Source organism: Falco rusticolus, chromosome 3 (assembly GCF_015220075.1).
Source record: "Falco rusticolus isolate bFalRus1 chromosome 3, bFalRus1.pri, whole genome shotgun sequence".
NCBI classification, from domain to species: domain Eukaryota; kingdom Metazoa; phylum Chordata; class Aves; order Falconiformes; family Falconidae; genus Falco; species Falco rusticolus.
In genome coordinates, this window is record NC_051189.1 from 56,281,239 (window position 1) to 56,294,866 (window position 13,628).

Here is a 13,628-nt window from a genome sequence, read left to right on the forward strand (position 1 = left end):
ACTGTAAAGAGACCGGAACATTAATGGAGCACAGCTATAGCTGGTACGATTTGGTGGAGTACTTGGAAACAAGGAACGTCTTTTGACAACTGTTGTAAATGCACAGCTCACTTTCATGGGCAAAGACCACCTTATGCACGCAAACACTCATATACAAATAGGCACTGTATGTTCTGTCACCAGTTGCATGCACCCATACACTTTTACTCTCTCTCTTCCACTCTCATTCACCCACACACATCTGTTCACACAACCCTGCCCTCCTCCCCAAGCTTTTGCAAATACATCATTTCCCTAATTATTCCTCCTCTGCCTTCCTACTGTGGAAAAAGGAACTTAATTAGAAACCAGAAATAAACTGTATTTTGTGTTTCTAATAGTAAATATATATATAACCTTTTTAGTCTTCTCTGGGGTTTCGTGGAAAGATCAATGATACAGGGTTGTGGACAATGACAGGAAGTCAGATACCAACAAACTTGACCATAAAGGCTATAAAAGAGTATAAAAGTTAATAAAGATTCAGTTTTCAGTCATACAAAAAGAGATGCTCAGTAGCAGATAAGCAAGAATGAGAAGATTATATAGTGGAGTGCAAACCTTACATAAGTAGGCCTATATCCTTAATGATATAGAAGCTTTCAGGAGTTAGTTATGTCAATTTAACCTATTCTGACAGTAATGTTTTTAGAGCCCTCTGTAATGATGTTATGAAATTAGGAGATAAGTTACTGAGAAGGTTTTCTAGGGTTTTTACAATTAATTTGTAGAAGATGGAGTAAATGCTTTTATGCTACTGGGATCTTTCACAATCTGCATAGGAAATGGAACATTACTGTACATCTTCAACAGAAGAGGCACATTTTTCTTTCAACAGAAAAACCTTCAGGTGGAAAAAAAAAGGTGTAACGTTAAAAGACTTCATTATTTTAAAAGGAGTATGTGCTCACACTTGGACGCTTACACACTCATTGCAGAGGCAGCACAAATAAATCACTAACGAGCACTTTCAAAAATCTCAGCTTGCTTCCTTAAAACAAGCATCCTTATACATAGCTTTCCCCATTTATGTTCCCTGCCCTAAATAAATAGGACTATTAACTACATTATTAATGACAGTGCAATACAACAAAATCAGTAATGGTGCTTAAGCTGAGCTGTAGAATCAAGGCATATTTTTGCTGTGTAATTCTGATTTTTAATTAGTTGCAGACATGAATTACAATTTATTCTCCTAACAACTTAGCATGTTAGCACAGTCAGGCAAGTTACATGCTTAAATCCTTTCAGCTACCACTGATAATTAGCTGACACAGCAGATACAACTAATGTAGTATCTAAGTAATCAATGTAATAACTACTTAAATAACTGTAATTGCATGTAGCATTTTGCTGCTTACTGAAATGTTTTTCCAAGTCCAAATTTGTTACTCAAACCATGTATTCAAAATCAGTACCTGTTCCCAAACCTAAAAGATTTTTTTTTTAATGGAGATTTGATGTTTATTTCAATGAAATGCTGTCTAATATTACAACATTTTTAACAAACTTTATGTGGACTTCTTTAATTTCCTTGACTGGGAAGCTCAGTGAACAGACTTGTCACATCATTCCAAATATGAAACACAAGTCTGTATTTGGCAACAATTTTAAAGCTGGTAACTATCACTAATTTCTCACTTTTATGAATTATGTATTTTTCCCCCCCTGAGAGGTTGCTTTTTTTCACCTGAGAAGGTGAAAGGTAAAGTTACCAGTTCTTCAAGAGCCATATAATGACATAAAAAGGAGCATTAATAATGGCATCTCAACTTGCACTGCTCATGAAAATGAAAAGGATGATGCATTAAGCATAGGTGGTCTGGTTACGTAGAAGCTGAGCATTTCACCTACAATCCCAAGCATCCTTTGAAGGTCTTATCAGTAAAGTTTGTTATCAACTCTTCAACACAACTGGACTAACAAAGACCACCATATGAAGCTAATTAAATTAATGATTTTTCCAACCATTGAGTTCCCTCAACTTGTTTGTAATACTTACTAATTTTTTTCTTGCACATCCTCTCTACATCACTTCTCATGATCTGCTTTCAGGCCTCAATACTGTAAGTACATACTCACCTGCCTGCTGATGCTTTCTTGTCTTCAATAGGACCATGGTGTAGGACTATACACTATGGCTTAGCAAACCACGTTTGTAAATTATTGTAAACCCTTACGCCACTAGGCTGCAAAAATCTACGTTTTAAACTTCATAGCTTATACTATTTATATATTATATGCTACCATTTATATAGGAACTTAGGCATACACACTGACATTTAAGACTGCTAACCAAGATAACACTATTTGATAGAAAAGCAGCATAAAAATTCACTACTATGTACAGAAAATGTAAGCTGAAATGTACCAAGTCTGACACATCTCAACATCAGATAGTATAGTACAACCATTAAACAGGAAAATCCTTAATAAAAATCATTTAGATATTTACATCTGCAGTAAAAGTGTTCTTTCCCCACGCTCTTTTCCTTCCTTCTAAATAAGAGAGACAAAGAAATCTTTTATTGCCCAGCAATATAAACTAATTGCTCTTCATCTTGTAGAGACATTACTTGCCCTGAAAATTCTTAATTCTAACAACACGTACTAACTGACACTACTAAAAAAATATCTTTCTGAATAATAGGCATAATGGTAATACAGATTACATCAGCTCTTAAAACTTTCCAAACATACATGACCCAGTTCTTCAGGAACATCCACTCAGTATTTTCTTTTTCCACAGTATTAATCTTATCTGGTGCATGTTCTGGTTTGTGACAGTTACAACAAACTAAAAATGAAGCACTGGACTAGGACTTTGTAAACTTAAACCTTTCTTTTGCTGTAAGCAATCCTTTTCCCCGCCTGGGGCATGCAGATGTAGCGTGACAGTTCTTCAAATCCCTAACATAAATTAAAAAGTAAAATTAAATCAAGGTGTAATAAAGAAAGTCTTAAGTAATCAAATTTTCATGCACTAATACACCTGGATAGGAGAAGGTTAAGTGGGTTGTTGGGTTCCTCACCTCCTCCAAGAAAATGACTGGTTTTCATCCTAGAGCCTTGCCTGAAAACAAGGCAAGTCTGAAAGAGAGTTCTCCTTGTTTTTATGAGGCTTGAAAACCATCAGCCCTTAAAAGGAACCTCAAAGATGGAAACAAGTCCCTCTTCTTTGCAGAGAGGTTTTATCAAAATGTTTATCAAGTCTATTCAGAGCACATTCCTGCACAGCTCTTCCAAAAATACCATTTCCAAATAGGTCAAAATGATCACATTTCTGCTTTTTTGAACTGGGAATATGTTTCAGAAAGGAACAAACAAATCTTTTCTTATCTGAATCTCCCATGAAGTCTCTAGATAGGGGCATATCTAACATTGTTCTTCTGTAGTCACTTTTAGCCTGTGATGTGGAGACAAAAACCCCAGCAAAGCCAGCTGCTTTCATGGCCGGTTCTATGCAAAATGCAATGCATTGAATGGAAAAGAAAACCATGCATAGGTCAAAACCGTAGCAATCAGCTTAAAACCACAAGTAATGTCAAGTTTAATATCATTTGGACATTTTCTGCAACTTCTCTGCTACTGAGAAACTGTCTAAACTACTCATATAATTTCTGTTTAAAAACAAAATAAGTTTCTCTTATTTAGTTTTTGTGGAAATGAACTTCAAAATGCAGACTTGCTTTGTAGAGTTCTTCCTTTTCCTTTTACTCAACATGTGTTTGTCATGTGTCAAAGCTGACTCTACTTTCTCCCCTCCCCAGAATACCACAAATTCTTCTGTAAAATAAACAAAGCAACGTCCAGAATCTCTGCAATGACCAGAGGCAACCCTTGTTTGAGATCAAAGATGCACATCACTACTGGGCCTTCTGCAACATCCCAGATTTCAGTTAAGATGAAATTTGCAACAAACAGGCAATCAACAGAACAAAACTTTAACATCACATCAAGGGCTATATCTAAAAGGAAGAGTTTCTTTGACATCCAAGCTACCTTTTCTAGATAATTAGAAATCCCAATAGGTGGTTGTGGGATAAATGTCTGCAAATAGCATTTTTATAATGCTGTTTAGGTCTAGCAAAGAAAAACCTCTATCTTTACTTAAAACAGAAATGCAAAAATTCAAAATTACATACTGTGAACACTTAATAGGAGAAGAAAACAATTTCTATTTCTAATGCTTATGTTTGTTTTGTGATGCAACTCATCATCTACTACGACAAATTGTGTATGGGGCATTTATGTCTTATGGAAAAAAAAAAAGATAATAAAATACATTATTTGTTAGAGATACTAGATGTACTTCTCTACTTGTTTTTCTCCTAGAAGGAAATGTTTACAGGCTGGATTTAATTTACTTGCAACATAAACATGCTAGGCAAAGGCAGTCTTTATTCCCAAAGCTGCTATCACAATTTAATGAGTTAATAACACAGAAAATTCACAGGCTCTATGCATTCTTGAAGGCATGCATATAAAAATTCAGTAAATACTGATATTCAAGAAAGTCAAGAAGCTAGAGCTCATAATATTTTTCTGTGACTGCTGCCACAGTAGAATATAAATACTATGTATAAAATTCTCACTGGGAGCTAAAATCCACTTGAAAAAAACAACCACTTGATAAATAAACACTATAGATACAGAAGAATTTTCTCCAGTAGGTGAGAAAAAAATCTTAATAATCTGTAATGTCAATTTTACATACTTTGAGTAATTAAATTCTAGGGTTACAAACAAAACTAAGCATTGTAGCTTAAATACGTATTTCTCTAAGCAGTTTTATTATAGTTTCTTTTATATAGCCCTTAATTCCATATAGATGTATATGTAAAATGTGATATTCATTGTTTATAGGGATGAAGCTGATAATACACTCCAACAGACATCTCATTGAGTTCCTACAGCAAAAGCCAGTCCAATCTCATTGATAAATAAATCACCTTAATCCTTTATTCATTTGTTATTGCCTTATTGCAAAAGCATGAAACTGAAGCCTAGAAAGTCAAAGTTAAGGCCTGACCTTCCATCTCTATCCTATCTGGCCGCTCCCTTGTGTACCCCTCAAACACACATGCTACCATTTTCTGATGAGTTTAGAAAGGGTTATCAGGAGAATTTCAAGACATGTGTCAGTTTTGTAGCAGCCTGAATGCTATACAAACATCTTTTGTGTTTAATAGGCGATTTGTATTTTAGTAGGTTTATCCATTCCCAACTTTATTTGTTTAAAGGTGCCTTAACCTTGACATAAATCAATGCTAAGCATCTGTATAGAGTACTTCTGAAGAGTTTAAAAATTAAGCTCTTTCAGACAGCTACATTTTGCAAGCACATTTCTTTAATAATAATAAAAAAATTACTTTTCAACTTCTTTGCTCATTTTTTCCCCTTGAAAATCATGCCTTTTTTTTTTTCACTCATCATATTCTTTTAAAGATCATGATGAAACACCACATTAGTCACTACAAAAATGCCATCACTGCTGGCTCCTGAGTATCCTTTTCTTCCTAACACAACAATGACTGTTTGCGGAAGACAGTAGGGCCAAAGAGTCAGAGGCCCCGTCTTCCAGCAACCCCCCCCCCCTTCCAAAGAAAAACAAAAAGCACTGAACCTTTTCTGCCACATGCCCAGTCCTTCCCCCACCACCTCTCTGGTGAAGACAGCCATTATTACATTTCCTTTCAGGTTATTTACAAGGTCTTGGCTCTGACATTGATTTCTTATCTGTTTCTATGACAAATGTTAAGTGTTAATAAGCTGTCGCTTTAAAGAAAGATAATGCTAAACAAATTATAGGAATGAATTAATCAAAAACTATTCTTAATTTTTTTTTGTGAGCATTAAAAAAAGAGCAGCAGAAATTGCTCAAGACCAGAAAAAAACCCACTTTTTTTCCAACCAATTAATAAGTGTTAGCAGATTAAAGAATTTATAGTTTAAACTAGGCAGTATCCTGATAATCTAAAATGAATTTGTCAGAGGATATAGAATAACCGGGCAGGCAGAGCTCCCTAAGGAACAAGGTCTTTTAATTTGTAAGTGAAGGTTTTTACTTTTCCAAATATTTTCCTCATGGTATACATTTTAGGATCAAAGGTGAAAGTTCAGAAATCTTTTCAGTTACAGAACCATTAAAATGATAAACATTTCGGATCCCAAAGTACACTTCTACTCTAACTGTCCTTTCAGACCTGCATTGACTGCACTATAATAGCTGCCAACATTTGGTAAGGATTAGCCTTTCATTTAGACAAAAGCTAGCATTCCTTAGCTAAATCAGCACTTTTTGCCATCAGACTCATAAAACCTTTTCACAACACAGATTTTCAAGAGAATCCTTTAGGGTTTTAGGATGCTGGTCCTTTTACTAAGTAACAAAATACACCCCAGGGTGTCTCATTGACCGCACTCAGCTGTCCTTTGACCTCTGCAATTGTTTAGCCTAACTTCAGGGCCACAGAATCTGCCTCCCCCCATCAAAAAGGCTAATGTTGCTTCCTCCTAGCACCTGGGGAAGCAAAATCCTAGAGGTTCCCCCCTCTTACAGACTTCTACCATGTTCCAGATGTTGCCAAGCAAAATGTTCCTGCAGGCAGGTTTTGGGAACCCACAAATGCCACTCAGAACCTGGGCTATGGCCATGACCCCCTTGCTCTGCTCAGTGCTGCCCTTGCCCCAGGGATACAACAGGTCATAAAGCAGGAATAGATCTTCGGCCTTCTGGGTATGCTGGCTATTTAAATGCATCAAGAAACTATGCGAGTCCAATATTGTATACCAGCAAAAAAGATGTGTGAGAATCTCTCTTGGAAACACAAATCTCTCCCAATCATTACAAAGATCTGCATTCTTCTTCCCATTTGTTTTAAATCCTTTGAGAGGACAAACAAACAAACAGACATCCACCCTCCAAGCGCATAAAACATACATTTAGCTAGTTGCTTAGGTATTTGCAGTGCTTCTAAGTAAAACAACAGAAAAAAATTGTAATAGCTTCAAAAGAACTGTCATTAAATAATGAAGCTGACCCCACTGTGACTATATGAGAAAAAAATGGAAGCACAAATCAGCCCTCTTTGGTGAAGGCTGTTTAATTATATGAACTGGATTTCAAGATTTTTGAAGAACTTAGAACTGTACATGCCTGAAGCAAAAATAATTTACAGTCCACACTGTTCCTAAAACACAGTCAATGGAAATCAAAACACAGATGCTGAATATAAAAATACAATGTATTGTCTATTAGGAAAGGCAAGTACAGTACCTTCTCAGATTCCTTTTAACCTATTTGAAATGCAGTCATGATTAAAAGATGCAGCTAAGAGTTTGTGAAGCCTTGCTGCAAAGTTGTTTAAAACTCCTGAATACCTGAAAAATAAGGGAGAAAAAAAAATTAGATTTACTCATGCCAGCATATAGTTTACAATAAACAAGCAAAACTTGCCTATCTAAATCTGGTCTAGGGCAAAAACTAGACTGGGGTGGGGAAAGGAGGGCTGACCATTCAAAAAATCATTTTTTTGTTAATAGGAATATTCAGTTGAAGTTGCATGGCAGCTTCCCCTCATTCTAGCAGCAGTCAAGTACAAGTTTGTCATAGAATCTGCATGTTTTTGGCACCGAAGTCACTATATAAAATATCAGGAACTTAGCACATCAGTATGAGAACATTAACTGTCACAGAAACATAAACATTAGATGATAATGTAGAAGTAATTATTTTACTATTGGTTTAAAAAGAAACAAACTAAATGGGTGACCAGTTACCTGTGCTAAACTGCAGATCAACGTTCAAAATTAAAACAGAATTAGCTGGTTGCTCTCCTATCTGACATCCTGTAAAGGTATTTAAGTGAAAATATGTCTAATAGAAAAAAAGAATACACCTGAAACACCCCAAAGAATGGCAACAATGGTGTAGCAAGCAGCAGGCAGAAGAGTAACTCTTAAAATGCCTAGGGCCATACAGAAGAGCAATTAACATCAGGAAGAGCTTTAAATTAAGTTATCATTAACTGGACTTTGACAAGACTTTCTTAGCTACACAAGTTATTAGCCTGGTTTCTCAATAGAAATGGACAATATTTTGCCAAAAGATGTAAAGGCATTTCCCCTGTTGCTCACAAATGGGATTTGAGGTTTAAAAGCTGGGACCACACCCTTGGGCCTACTGTCAAAACCAGAACAAACGTGACTGTTCCAGCTGTACACCTAGATTTCAAACCCCAGGTTTCAAAATTACAAGCAACATAGCTTTACGCTTCCTCCCACTCCTCCCATTTTTTTAAATCTGTCATTTAAGAGAGCAGCTATAACCCTCACTGCTCACTCAGGAAAGGTTTTGGGTAGGATTGTTGTGTTCTGAGAAAAGACATTAAACAACTCTATTGCCGGGCCCACTGACGCTGCCCTGCGCTGTGCATCCCTGCCACGCTAACAGTGAATCCATCACGGAGTGCCAACAGGGTCAACACACACTGCTCCCGACCAAACTGTAGGGCTCTGCAGAGACTTCAGTGATTGTAGAATGTCAGTAATCCAATTCCAACAGCTCCTGGCTCTGAAATTGCTATTTTTCGGACACGTGCTGAACATTTCACCTGCTAGTAATGACATTTTTGTATTTTCTTCTAATTACACTCAAAGCTAAGACCTTTGGCCCTAGGCCACAGACCTCTATTCAGGCTGCACACATTCTCTTAAACGCCCTGATCCTTTGTTGTCACTCTCGGTCTTTCATCTATTATTTACATCCATTGAGAAGAGAGATACGCTACCATTTGTGAAGCTTTAAAGCTTCTAATCATCTTAATTTCTTTGCCTTTCAACCAGTGCTTCCCCTTATGGACCAAGGCCAATAGTGTGACAAAATAATTTTTCAAGCCAAGATCCTTCTGGACCCTTCCCAAACCTTGACACACACTGGGCTCCAGCTGCTTTTGCAAACACAGACCTTTGCTCAGCTCAGGGTGGGGATGGATTTGCTTGTCAGTGGCTTGGGGGGAGTTTTCTTGGAGTTTGTGTGTGGGTTTTTAACATCACTTTCTTTCTCTTAAAATGTCTAACTCTGTTTAGCTAAATCAGAGATACTGTAGTGAATCTTCCCTTTTTTAAAAGCATCAAGTACCTCCTGAAATACAAATGGCTACAAATTTTAAGTTTACTTTTTTTTCCAAAACCTGAACTGCTGATATGCAGTTTTGGTTTTATACTGCTATGCACCCACTGAGTACTGACAGATTCTCACACAATATTTAAGATACACAAAAGATCACTAACCTTTTCTGTGATTATTGGCAGCATTAATTTGCCCTAATCTTATAACACAATGTGAGAAAAAAAACCATTTCTTTGTCTGATGTTCAAATCCTCTCCTGATCCTCCCTTATTTGCAAATGAAGTAGGATATGTATCAGTGGCATTTTCATCAAGATGCAGAAGATCTCTTCAGAATTCATTCAGCCACCAAGCTTCATTTTCAAGACCTGTGGGATCTACTAACATGTGATCCATCTTGGCTCTTTCTTCCACTACTGCCTGGCTTACTTTTGATTTCTAACAGTGCTTCCTTGTTGTTTGTCCCCTCTGAAGACCCCAACCCCCTTGTCTTTTTTTATTTTCACCATTTGCTTCAACCAGCAGTTCACTTGAGACTCATCCATCTTACAATGCCTAAAGTGACAGATGCTCTCAGGAATGACCATACTGTGGAGTGAACAAAAGATAACATCACCTCTAGGAACTCAGGGAGAAATACAACCTCAACCCCAAGACACAGTTATCCTGATGGACACAGCACCATAAACCTCTCTCAAGTGGAAAAAAAAAAAAAAAAAAAGAAAAAAAAAAGAGAGAGAGAGAGAGAGAGAAAACAACAATTGCAGAGAAAGGCAATCTGACACAATTAAAGGCCAAAAAAGAGTATTCCTTCTGTTGCAGCTGTAGTTAGTGAAGCTGATGGCCTTTTTATTTTCTTCGTCTTTTCCTAATACCCATGGAAGAATTTTGTAGAATTTACCAATGATAAAAACAAGAGGCACAGAGAGAGTGGAGAAATTTCACACAAAAACTGTCTCGGGATCCCTACAGACTTGAATGGAGGAAGGTGGCACTTTGGAACAGTTTCAGCGACATGTCACACAAGTCCTTTGCCAAAACACAAACATTACCTTGCTAAAATCTACACATCCTACAGACCAGCTGTTGCTCAGTAAATCCTACAGGAATTCAGAATCATTGCGCAAGCCTGTGCCCTTGACGAATGCATACTGCAATCAGTCTAAGATTACTTCAATACAGCGGCTGCTTGATAAATCTGTAATTTGCAAGTAACAGCTCCCCAGTGTCTTGACATTTGAGCACACACCATTTAGAAAAAAATTTAAATTAGAATGATAGATTTGCCAGCCAACACCCACATACCCATCTACAGAAGGATGCCTGTTTCTAAACAAAGATCTGCACTCTATGCCTAATAAGACTAAAGCAAAAACTGCTGACTTGAAATATGGCCAAAAATCTCTATCCAGTCAGTGGAACAGGACTGGCTGAAGAAAGAGGGGTCCTGGGTGGTGCCACAAATCTCTTACTTAACAAAGGAAAGGTCATATTAGCATCTCCCAGTGACATACTTGCAAAAGTGACGCCACAAATGCTGGGAATCCCTTCTCCGCAGTGAGATGCAAAGAATTCCTTTCTCTCCCAGCAAAGCTTTAAACAGCATCTTATGTTCAGTTTTCAAACAGTATACAAAATCACCATAATTACAGTATACGAGATTGACAGCATGTGAGTTTAATGGACAAAGAAGTTTGAGTCGTAAAACAAAGACCAAGATAGGAGGCCCATTAACTAAATGTCTTCTGTTCAGTGTAAAGTTTAGGAAAAATCACAATAGGCACTTCTTTAGCCTTAATTATTAATTGTATTTAGCCATATTTATTCATTTGTAATGAGTTACAATTTTAGGTCCCTATCCTGATCTGGAATCTTTCTATTGCGCTCTCATAGAACGGCCAACATCAAACCACCAGATGATAAATACAGAAGGTATAAATACACTGGGTTTTAATATAGGTGATTTTCCCATAGTATATGTCCAAAATGGTACTCCATGGCATAATATATGGAAATTAAACTAACAACCAATCAAGTCTTTCCTAAAGAGGATCCCATCTCTGGACCCCACACTACCTTTAGATCTCCGCTCCCATTCTGAGCCACGGAATGATCTGGCACTGAAATCTTTTGATAAAATTCCATTCAGTTGGAGAAAACACACAGAGGAAACTCTACAGAAGATAATGCACGTGAAGCACATGATTAAAAGAGGTGTATGCAAGACTTTGCTTTCTGCCTCACATCCCAGTCTGCTCAGTCCACATCACTCTGGAACCCCAGTCCTTGGCAGGCAGCAGGGCCGAAGGCATACTGTAACTACGAAGAAGTAAAGCAATGAGAAACCCAAGTCTGGGAGATTTGCAGGCAAATGCTGCCAGGGTATCGGAATCTAATTTTCGCCCCAATTCTACTGTACCTTGAGTGTCACCATGTCTGGGACAACTTTCTGAAACTCTTTCCAACTCAACCAAATCAAAGAAGCAAATAACAAAGTATGCAGTTAACATCTTCATAGGAAAATTCTTGAAAATATATAATGCTTTCTTCTAAAATACTTAAAGATCTTGGCATCAGATATGGACCAAAAAGTAGTAAACTGTATCCTGCCTTGTAAAATATATACTCTGCATTCAAATGGGCATCCTATCATGCACACAGTCTTTACATGTCATACCTCCAAATATTTATCACAGTAGAAAGAACTGTTTATAGTTAATATGCAATCCATCTTCTGCACGCTGCTGCATTTAAACAAGACAAAGTGTGAGGTAAAAGGTCAAAACTACTAGAAAGTCCCCTGAATAAAAACTCTGACATTAAACCATTTTGCTAGAAGAGACAAGGTGTAAAATAGGCTCTTGGAGTCAAACTCCTTATGCAGCAGGACAGGCCAAGGGTACTGATCCAAACAGCGGTGAATAGTAACACAACTGTTGGTGATAGTGAGTTCAGTAACATCAAACTGCTTTGAAAATCTCTTGATCAATGAAAACAACATTTTTCAATTGAAACTGAACATTTTTATACACACGTATGTAGAATTAGTTCTTATTCAACGCAATTTTAACATGCAATAACTGAAATGCTGATATTAAACTTACAGGTAACTTCTGTCATTACTGTTAAAGTTATTGACACTGAAACATGACCTTGAAATGACAGCTCCATTAATGCAAGTCTTACTGGGAAAGGTTTCAAAAAGCCCCGATTAAATTAACTACTTTTAAACACAATAGGATCAATATGTATGCAGAGAATGTACACCCCCATGGCAAGTTCTGTTTGCTTGATTGATCAAAAACAAAAAAATCCCGTGGCCTTCCAGATCTCAGCTGGTGCCAGAAATCCACATAGAAAAAAAAAATCCATCTAAATGAAACTCTGAAAAGGTTTACCCTTCACCAGTCTATTTGCACTTCAAAAACTCCTTAAGTCCTTCAGCTAAACCCCAGGGTTGAACCATTTCAAAAATGAGAGGGGGATGGACATGATTTATCTTCTTTCTGTGCCCTGGACAGAGCTGTAAAATCTGCCTGCTAGTCTGCGTGTGTGTTACAAGCTTGTTTTCAGGAACCTCTGATATTTACCATTTTTAGAAATAATTCTGCCCAAACTCTCACTGTCATTTATCTCCTTAGATCAGACACAAGTACCATCTATAAAGGAAAATTTTGATTTCTGCTTACTGGCATCCAAGCTGATGAAACTGAATCAGCAAAATGCCCAAGCATCTGAAATCTGCATTTTAAAGAAAAATATAGCAGATCTTATTCATACCTGTAAGTATCAGCTGTTGCCTTAGTGAATTTGTGCCGAGGGAACATTTAAGATTATAATTTAAGCCTATCTCTATATTTACTAGTGTCAAATACATTTTTAGCAATAAGCCCAAAATAATTTTCCATTTGTAGATAATCAATGTGTTAGCTCACACAGGATGCATTTTTCAGTCCTCTGTACTTCAAGATACATTACCAATAGAAGGAAAATGGAGATTTCATGGGTCACAAACTTCTGGGTCATAAGGACCTTCAGTGCTGCTGTCAGCCTAGTAAAACTCAATCGATATACTCTGGCTTTATAAGTCCACTACTAAATGCCCTGCACCTGAATTTCTATATGATTTTTCCTTAGGCAGAAACACCAACTCAACAACTTTACTGACATTCTTTGAACAGAAAGTAATGCTCCAATATTCAGCTAACATGTTAAAAATATAAACGCATGTGTATATAAATGAAACATACATCTCCTGCAAACATCATAGATAAATCCTACAGCATCAACATCACAGAACGGACAAAGCGAGGGTACTGAAACATTCCTATGTACTTCAGTTTTTCTAAAGCTTTCTTCTACTCTTAGGACCCAACCTTATAAACCACGTATCAGTGACACACCTCTTATCAGCCTAAATTCTTTAGACTTAGATAAACAGATAGACTCACTCTCAA

General features: G+C 37.0%; 1 protein-coding gene across 13 annotated transcripts in view; it reads right to left on the reverse strand.

The window, feature by feature from the left end:
* Positions 1–13,628, reverse strand: part of GREB1L (GREB1 like retinoic acid receptor coactivator) — a 144,599-nt gene that overhangs the window by 73,687 nt on the left and 57,284 nt on the right. For all 13 annotated transcript variants that reach the window (XM_037380175.1, XM_037380176.1, XM_037380174.1 and 10 more), the window contains one exon: positions 7,319–7,422. The gene's annotated coding sequence lies outside the window, so the exon portion shown is untranslated. The remainder of the gene's footprint in view (positions 1–7,318; positions 7,423–13,628) is intronic.